The sequence below is a fragment of the Cupressus sempervirens genome, chromosome 7 (genome assembly GCF_028749045.1).
Source record: "Cupressus sempervirens isolate cs-2001-9-10 chromosome 7, ASM2874904v1, whole genome shotgun sequence".
Lineage (NCBI taxonomy): Eukaryota > Viridiplantae > Streptophyta > Pinopsida > Cupressales > Cupressaceae > Cupressus > Cupressus sempervirens.
In genome coordinates, this window is record NC_143124.1 from 899,295,565 (window position 1) to 899,305,778 (window position 10,214).

The window sequence follows — 10,214 nt, forward strand, 5'->3', positions numbered from 1 at the left end:
AGATATTTGAAAGTGTTTCCTATATTTCAAGAAAGAAACAAAAAATTAATACTAAACAAGACTTAAAATGAGCAAGGGGAGAATTGTAACTCAACTCTGGAATCTGCATAATTGGGTCATTGGTATAGGTTGTCTTTTGGAATGTTATTTGTCTGATAATCCTTTTTGTGGAAAGCATAACTCTTGGAAGTTGCAAGTTATCTTGGACAGTCAATTGGGTCTTCCAAAAATGTAGTTGGAAACTTTGAGTTTTTTCTTTCATATAATTATGTTCTCAAATTGGTCGCCCGAAGAATCAGATGAGCAGATGCGTTGGCAATGAGTTTGAGTTGTAAACGACGACTAAAGTAGATCTGTTATTCATCCTATAGTTTGTTATCAGTTAATTTAGCAGATATATAAAAAACAGTTTGTCACCAAACTTGTACAAATAAGTAGTATTTAATCAATAAAATATATATGATTTCTCTCTTCCATCTTCTTCATTTATGTTTCTTTCAATTTCTAATTGATGGTTCACTAGAGTTCACCATTTCTGGAAAGGTTGAAGATGAAAGGTTATAAGGTTCTGCTCATGGTGGATGCCATTGATGAGTATGTGGTTGATCAGCTAAAGGAATGTACGATGGAATGCAATTGGTGTCTGCCACCGAAGAAGGGCTGAAGTTAGAGAGCATGAATGACTTGGTGAACAAAATCACCATTACCAACAAGGAACGAGATGTGGAAAGTGTTGAAAGACCCATACTGCTCAAAGGAAGAGAGTACATGGTTCCAATGGCCACCATAGAGAGCTGCTTCTTGGTACATAGATAAGTAAAAGATAATATGCTCAGTAACACTGGGATGAAATTGGATGCTTTTGTTAGTCAAATTGGTCCAAGCCTTTCTAGTAAAGAGATACAGAATGGACAGTATTGGACAGTTTAAACATCACACACTAAGGCTTGATTCCTAGGCTAAAAGTGTTAATAGTCAAAATTGACTTATTTTTCCAACCTTAATTTCTTCCTTAGTGTGTGATGTTTAAGGGTGGCCATAGAGTACATGTAGTTGTGGTTGTCTATGACACCGCATTAAGTCCTATTGCAGGTGCAGGTCACAGGTTCGAGTCCGTCTATATAGAGTCATTTATTGAGGTTGGCTTGGTAGAAGTCGCTTTATAGTTTGTCGCTAGAAGAACTCCAAGATGTGGGGAATATGCTCAGCAATGACAGAAACACATGATAGATGAAAATATTGACGATAAGAATGACGCAAACTATGTGAGCAACAGATGGGAGTATCCAGGAGAAGATGTTTATGATTCCAATCTGATGTGGAGAAGATTCATCAAGTGTGCTGGAACCGCGTCTAACAACTTTGAGATCTTCTTAAGGTCTTATTGTTCTTTAACATTCGGAATAGGAAGCAAGGGATGTTGCACAATGCATGGCCCTACCATTTTAGACTTCGCAGGGGAGATTGTTGGGATATGAAGTCTGACGGTCACACTGCCTGTTCAGCTTCTCATGGCTCTTCCCTTGATAGTTGTTGTAAATGTATAAATAAATATGTATAGTCATGTATTGTATTGTATTGTGAATTACATTAATAGATTGATTCCCTTCTTGAATGTAGATGTAAATAAGATTTACCAAACCACGATAAATATTGTATTCATGTACATTTAATCTTCTTTACAAAATTAAGCTCCCTTAAACTTTCTATCTTGTTTTTCCTCAACCACTCTTGCTGCTTCCCTCTATTGCATCCGCATCTTTGTTGGTCATCCTCAGCATGTGAATTGTTCACATGCCCCTTCTAGCATGTTCTTGTGGAGTCCTCATCACTACTTGTTCTCCACTTTAGTCTAGCTCTATATCGTATGGTGGAGGTACTAGTGAGTCAAAGAATGTTAGCAAGGCAGCCTCCATATTCTTCATCCTTTGCTCTCCTTCACTAAATTTCCATAACGAAATTCTTGATTTTAAGAAAGTATCTAACCCACGTAGGTCCTTCATTGCGATCTAGCTTATATACTTTCATGAATAAATCAAATTTTTTTTTCCTAATGAGAAATCTCTTAAAACCTTCATCTCGCATATGTTTTTATGATCACTTCTAAATTATATTTACTATTAAAATTTTATATTCTCTCTTCCTTTTTTTTGCTTGATACATAATTTCATTTTAATTTTTTATTGTATCTATTTGAATTTATTAAAATCTTATTCAAATTTCAATACTCTTTAAAATTTAATAAATATTTTTAAATTATATATATTAGAAGAGTTAAAAGAAAATAGAAATGTGCATTAATTTAAATATATATAAAAACATTAAAGTAAATAATGTTAAATAGTTTGATATTAATAATTATTATTTTATTTTATTAAAAGAAAATTAGCAAATAAATTTAAATAACATGTTTAGAGTGATGATATTAGTAGTTATTAATTTAATTAATTAAAAAAATAGAAAGTTAAAGTTTAAAAAAATCTTATCGAGAGTTGTATTGAAAAAGTTATAAAAGATATTAAAAATATATTATATTAATCTTTTATTTAAAAAGTTAAAAATATAATATAAATACATGTAATATAATATATAATAATTACTATAATAGTTATAATATAATACAAAATATATATTGGCCAAATTAAATCTTTAAGTATTTGTTAGAATGAATTTATTAATTTTTATTTATTATTTTTCATTTAAAGTGGCATACTATATTTATGTTATTTTTTTCTAATAATAACAACCACTTGGAATTAGTAGGATAAGAAATGTCATTATATTTAAAATCTCAATCAATTATATAATTAATTAGATATCTTCAAACATTTAACTTTTACATTTATAAATGTTGATAAGAATTTAGAAATAGTGTAAATAAGTTTTGTAAAATAGACTATTTATTTGATTTCTAAAATATATTATATTATATGTTTCTCATATGAAATTTATTAGAACTTTTTACATTTCAGATTTTTGTGCAAAGACCTCAACCGAAGCCTAAGTCAACCTTGACCTCAAAAGTTTACCTTTGTCTGAGCTTTCTAGAATTTTTGAGTTTGCAAATTTTGACCCGTGTTGGGTTGTAGATCTCATTAAGTTTTAAATTTCAAAAAATATATAATTAGTTTCATAGCACTCACTTTCATCATAACATTATGATTCCTTCTTCCAAGGAAATAAGGAATAAAACCTAGTGTATCCTTACATTTAGGGAGATTGCTCATTGGTACTTCCCTTTTCTGCCCACTGGGGTTCCCTTATGGAAGGATCTTTGTATTCCTCCTACATTTATGATGGTATATCTCATTCTCACCATTACACTTAGTGCAGTTGACAAGTAAATGAGCCTTCACTTTGATACAGATAACTTTTTAGTGGAAATTCAATCCATGAGTTATGTTTTATACCCTAGTTTTTGATCTAACTGGGAAATCAAACAATGTTATGCCCCATCATCACTTCTTTTGTTAAATAAATCCCTAAGAAATATGTCACTAAAGATAAAAAGACAAATTAAATGAAAAATGTAAATCACTAACCAAATAAGTCATGTTCAACCATACAGACCTCTTTCTATATTTGAGTGTTCTTGATAGGTAAATAAATTATCTATGTCGTGTTTCAATAACGATTCATCTAGTATAAGACAAGTGATAGATCATGATAGTTCTAATTGGGGCTTCATGGGGAATATATTCAACTAGTTTGACTGATTGTGAGGCTAAGGATGAAGATGGGAAAGTAGATTATTGACAAGTTGATGTGGAATGTGTGGTGGGATTTGATTCCTAGGTTGGGGCCCTATCAAGGAGAATATTTTTCTTGGTTTGATGTTCTCTATTAAAGAATATTCTAAAAAGAAAGAAATTGTGTGTAGTTTTGTTTGGGCTTAAACATAACCCTAAACCTACATTGGCTCTAATTACTAGTCTTCCTAATCTAAAGAGTGGTTAGTTTGTGATCTATATCTTGAATTATATTATTGATCAAAGATTTTCTTTTTTGGCTCAATCTTTGGTTGGAAAATTTATAAGACTACACACAAATATTGAGGTGGTTTTTTCCTTTGTCCAAAGGAAATGGAAAATCAAGAGCTAGCTAGATGTTCTAGTGATTTCCAAAGGTTTCTTCTCTCTTTCCTTTACCTATGATGAATATTTAAAAGCAATCCTATTCAGAGGACCTTGGGTTATTAGAAATGCATCATTGGTTCTTAAGAGATGGGAACTAGGTCTACATCTTAGTGATTCTTCTAGGTAGCCTTGGGTCTTAAGAGATGGAAACTATGTCTCTATCTCACTAATTCTTCCTTTGATGCCTTCATTTTTGGGGTCCATTAATTTGGGATCCCTTTATAATATTGTAATGAAGAAAATTTCAAAGGAATAACAAGGTTGTTTGAAATGATATCCTTTAGACAATGTTCGGTGTTTGCAAGGATTTATGATAGTATTGATCAAGATTCTCATTTTCTTTTTTTATTAAGATTAGTTCAAATCTTTTTGTGTGGTCAATGCCCATATATTTTGAAACCCTTCCTTTTGCATGATTTTTTATGTAGAAAAATAGGCCATTGTGCCAAAAATCATCCTTGTAAATCTCCCTAGAATACAATGAAAATTTGAAAGGAGAAAGTCAAGAAGCCCACCTCGCAATGGATGAAGGTAAAGGTATCATCATTGTTGGATGAAGGGATAAATTTAAGAAACCCCTAATGAAAAAATGCCTAAAATGTTGGCGAATCCAACATTTTGTGTGTTGGAAAATTTTAATGTTGAGGGCAACATTTTTGTTCCATGTAGAGAAATAAAGTATTATATGTTCGCAATTTTTTTCTTGCCCTAGAAAAAATCATTTTAAATGTGGCGAATTAATTTTTTTCTTGCTGATAGATAAATAAATGATAGTTATTTTTTCCCTTGCCAAAAATGAGATTGTAATGTCAGAGGCGAATTACTTGTTTTGTAGGAAAATGAATAATAATGGTCTTGGCTAATCTTTGGTAGTAAACTAAAAAAATGTTTAATCTAAAAGTGAATTTGCACATGTATTGGCAAGTGACTATACTGACTATTGAGTAGTCACTTCAACTTGTGTATTGTCTTAGGTCTACTATTAATAATGTCATTATGTCAGTATCACCATTACCAAGTTGAATACTATCACTTTCGTATCGTTAATATAATAGTTTTATCGACCATTAATTAATTAGAGATCAATGATTGAAGATGAATTTTGGGGCCAGTTTCTTGAAAGGACCTAGAGTCACATGAAATTCTTTGAAATGGAGACACATGGAAAGTTTTGCATGGAAACCATTAACTAGAATATAGTGAACATCACATCAAGATTAAAATCATAAATGTGGTACTAACAATTATAATTATTACATTCCATTTATAGCCACCTTGGCAAGCACTCCGATTGTTTGACATTAATGCGAGTACATTTTGCACACTTGAAAATTAATAGGAATACGAAAAAATAAGATATGAAAGATCACTATCATCAAAAATTTTAATGCAACTGTCATCAAATAGCCTCTTCAATTCCTCTTTCATTATCATTTCTCAAATTCTTGAATGTCAATTTGGTTTGCAAAGTTTCTTAGAATCTTAGGGACCAAGGTTGTAATTGTCATGGATACACCAATTCACCTAAAATGCACCACAATAGGTCTACAAAATCTATTTTTTGGCATGATACTTGATGATGTCCTAGCCATGGTTTCCAAGGAAGATGCCCAAAGTCCTTTTATCCACCGTACTTTGTTTATGGTCCTCAACCATGAATTCTTAAGAAATGATAAGAGGTACTGCGTGCCCACAAATATTACCTCTTGCTTCCTTGTGTCTCTTATCGACCTTGGAGGCAATTAAGTAGACATTCTGATGCTTCTATGTAACATTTTTAAGAAAACATTTTTAGAAGATGACGTCAAAATTCTTGTATTGGTCGAGCAGGTACCAGGGTCGAGCATTAGCATCCCTTTTGTAGACATAGCAGAAAAGTGCTGGGAGCAAGGCATAGGGAGCATTGTAAAAGAGCATCCCTTCTTGCTCAGCATGAATGAATGACAATTGACTCACCATCGGAAGTGGGCATGGCTCAAGAGGGATTTTTTACGAAAGTGGTTGTTGTTAGATGATGTCAACAAGATTGACTTCACATGGCTTCATGAGTTCAGTGACATCATCTTCTCCAAGAAATTCCTCATGGAGGGGCTTGAAGACCTTTCTGATTGAAGGCTTCAAGCCCTCGGCCCCTTAGCCTGCTGATGCTCCCTGTTCCCTGTTTCCTTGACCCTTGCCCTTTGGGAAAAATATATTTTTTAGATAAATATCTTTCTTTGGATTGGGCCTTGCCTTTTAATGTAAATTATGAAATAGTAAAATTAGGCTAATTTAATCGGCTATTTTGAATATCTATGCTATGAATTAGTAGTATGTACATTGTACACTCTCAAATATTATCAATGAAAACAATAGTTTTTGGCTTCTCAAATCATTGTTCCTGTTAGTCTACAACTCTATTTTTGGTTTCTCAATGTACTATTTAAATGTTAGTCTACGACTCAGTTATAAAAAATTAACTATTAATAGTTATAAACTTAGAAATAAAAAAAGGGTTTCAACAATCCCTTTATGGTTTCATATTTAATTAACGATTTATAGCAAAAAATTATTCAATTGAAAATTATCCAATGAAAAATTATAAATTTGTAATATGTATATGTATGTCTTTTACATTTCAAAACCTGTAAATTTTGATAATACATGAATATAGGGGATAGGGTCATGCAAGTTAATAGTTATTAGTTATAATAGTCTTAACTATTATTAATTTATTTTAAAATTTTAATTTTTTTTTAAAAATAGTTTGTTAAAGTTAAACTTATGATACATGTAACATTATGATTCATGAATCATGAATACTAATCAACGATCATGCAATTTAAATTGTATAGATAATATTGAAATTTGATTTTAAAATAAAAAGTTCAAATTATAACTTATATATAAATGTTCATATAAAATATAAAATATTAATTTATTTATTCATTTCTTCCTATTTTGAAATGTAAATTTATTTAAATATCATGATCATCATAACATTTTTAACTTTTTATCATATTTTGAATTAAATGAAAAATGTCACGGCTATTTAAATTTAAATTAAAGTATCACTTATCATTATCAAGTTGAAGCAATCTAGCAAATATTGATTATAATCTAAATTAATTTTAATTAAGTAAAAATGCTACGATTATAAATCAAGTTATCATTATCAAGCAATTAATGATCGATGAATGATAATTGATTACAATTTACAAACTATAATTTTATATTTTCAAAAAATTGATGTTTCATTAATTTTACATGTTTAATTTTATTCATCCAAATCATGAATTTTTGAAATTGTCAAGAACTTCAAATAATTTGAATGTTTGCAATCGGTTATTGCACTTTGTGATTTAAGTTTTAATTTGCATTGTGCAACAATAAGATAGGGGAGAGGAACTAGTAGTTGTGAGGGCTAACTTCATCAACATGTAGTTAGTACATGGGATATCATAAGACCTTATTTTTTTTAGAAATGTAAAATGGACATTGAACTATGTGCAACTAAGGTTTGAAGTTGTGACTCATCACGCAACTCATTAAAATAATGCACCTAGTGAGATGTGTCCAAAAAATGACTTTTTAAACATTCGACCAAAGTTTAATCTAAAAGTTTCTAATAATTGAATTTAAAATCATCATTTGTTGTTAATAAATATTGTATAATTATATGAAATATAACATATATGTAACTTAAATGGACCGAATAGCTATTATTAATCATAAATATTTATTATATATAACACAAAAGGACAAATACTTCAACAAAAAAAACTATTTATTGTTATAAAAATAACACATTATTATATAAAATACAACCTATAACCAACACAAAGGGACCATTAGTTGAACACTAAAAGTTTTTGACAATCTCACACATTTCATAAGAAAATATAAAGTATTTATAGTATTCACCTTTTATATTTATGATGAGACATATTATTGATATGATTTACTCTATGCATATACATTGCTACCTCAATAGTTGTACACATAAGAGTAGTATTTGTACACTAAGATATCAATGTTTATTTAATTGAGCATATTATGTTTTGTGTGACACACACATATGAAATAGCTATGATATTTTATTTTGAGACAAAAAGTTATTTATTTCACTCATTAATGAATTCATATATTTATTTTTTCTATAACATTTATAAGTTTTCATGTGTTTAAGAATTGGTATATTTTTTATCAACGTTTGGATTTTTATATATGTACAAATAGATCAATTAATTACAATGTATAGCAAAAATATGTTGTAAGATTGGACTCTATGTTCATGATAGGGTGATCAACTATTGGACCCACCCACTCAACTATTGGGTCCTCTCCCCTAAATTATAATTTAAATAATTGATATTAGTTATGCACAAGGTCAACGATTCACGATTTAATCTAGACCATTCAATGTATGATAGATCAATGACTATGGCTCTATTTCGGGTCAAATTTTAAAAGATTTAAGTTAAATTCTATTTCTACCTGAAATTGGGACATGAGTAGTCAAAGATTCTTTCTTATAAGTTATAGTTATGTCTGAGTCCCAACTCCTGACCATTGATTACAAGAAATATGGACAACTCGAGATGAATTTTGGATAAATTTTGGGAATGCTATCGCTATTGTCAAGAAACATCCAAAATCATGACACATGTTCATGAGAACATTTCACTACCCAAAATTGGGACACATGTAGTCCAAGATACTCTCTTATAGTTATAACTTATGTCTGAGTCCTGATTGTTGATGAAAAGAAAGATCGACAGCCCAAGATGAATTTCAAACTGATTTGGGGAATATTTTCCCATGTGCCTAGATTCAGCTAGAATTGTAACACATTTTTGGTCATTGTAAAGCTTGATTAAGTGTCAAGACTTAGTTAATATTAATAATAATTATGTTTTAAAAAAAATTATTAGTTAATCTCGACTCGGGGACTATTAAATAAAAGACAGATCAACGACCTAAGATGACTTTTGGGTAAATTTTGGGAATGTTATCGCTGTTGTCAAGAAACATCCAAAATCGTGACATATGTCAAGGATATGTGCCCTTGACAAGTGTCATGATTCTTGATGACTCTTGACAACAATGATAGCATTCCACAAATTGACCCAAAAATCATATCGATTATTAAGTTCAATTTTTATTAATTCATTTATTTAAAATTTAAAAGTTTCAAAATTCAAATGTGTTGGTGTAAATAAGTATTTACTTATTACACTTACTTAAGTTTTACTTAGGTTAATGCATTATTTTATTATTATTTTAGGTGAGACACTTAGGAGTTTGTGTACTCTCATTGAGTTATGCAACTCTAATTATGCACATGGTGTCTACAACAGAGGAGTATGCATCATTCACTGAGTTGTCATATTGACAACACAGTTATCCGCACTCCTCATTTAGCACATATTGTCTACACCACTGATTTGCGTGCTACACCATTGTAGACTTATCCTCACATTATCACACTTAATCCCGTGCTCAATGGAGGATAATCCATATCTGGTGGACATGTGTCTAGTTGTATGACATATCATGATGCTGACTTCTATGCATTCTAGAAGCTCTCCTGAGGCCTTTATATTCAGGCACTCCTAGTGTGCTCTCAACCAATTATTGAATGAATATTATCATTCTGATCATACTCTATCTATTTTGGTCTACTGTGTGCTTGTGTTGAGTTCTTTAGTTCTTGGGTGAATTCTAGCCTAAGCCAAATTCTTACATGGTATCAGAATTGAGGGAGATTCTCTACACGTAGTCGTTCGAGACCATTCACGATTTAGCACCTCAACACGAATCCAAAGGATTCACAGAAATTGGGAGCATCTAGAGCCAGATCTAACCTCCCCGTTGCATCCAAAGCATTGATTCAGTGAAGATCGACTATAAATTTGCCTATATTGGGTGAAAGTTGATCGTGAGGCAAATTTTTTTTGCAAACCGGCACCCCAAAGCACTGATTTGCAATTGGGTATGATTATTTTATTTGATCTGATTATTGTATTTTCGGATCTGTCATCTCTGAGTATTTTTTTTTTGAATTTAATTTTCAAAATTAATTGTTAGTTCGACAAT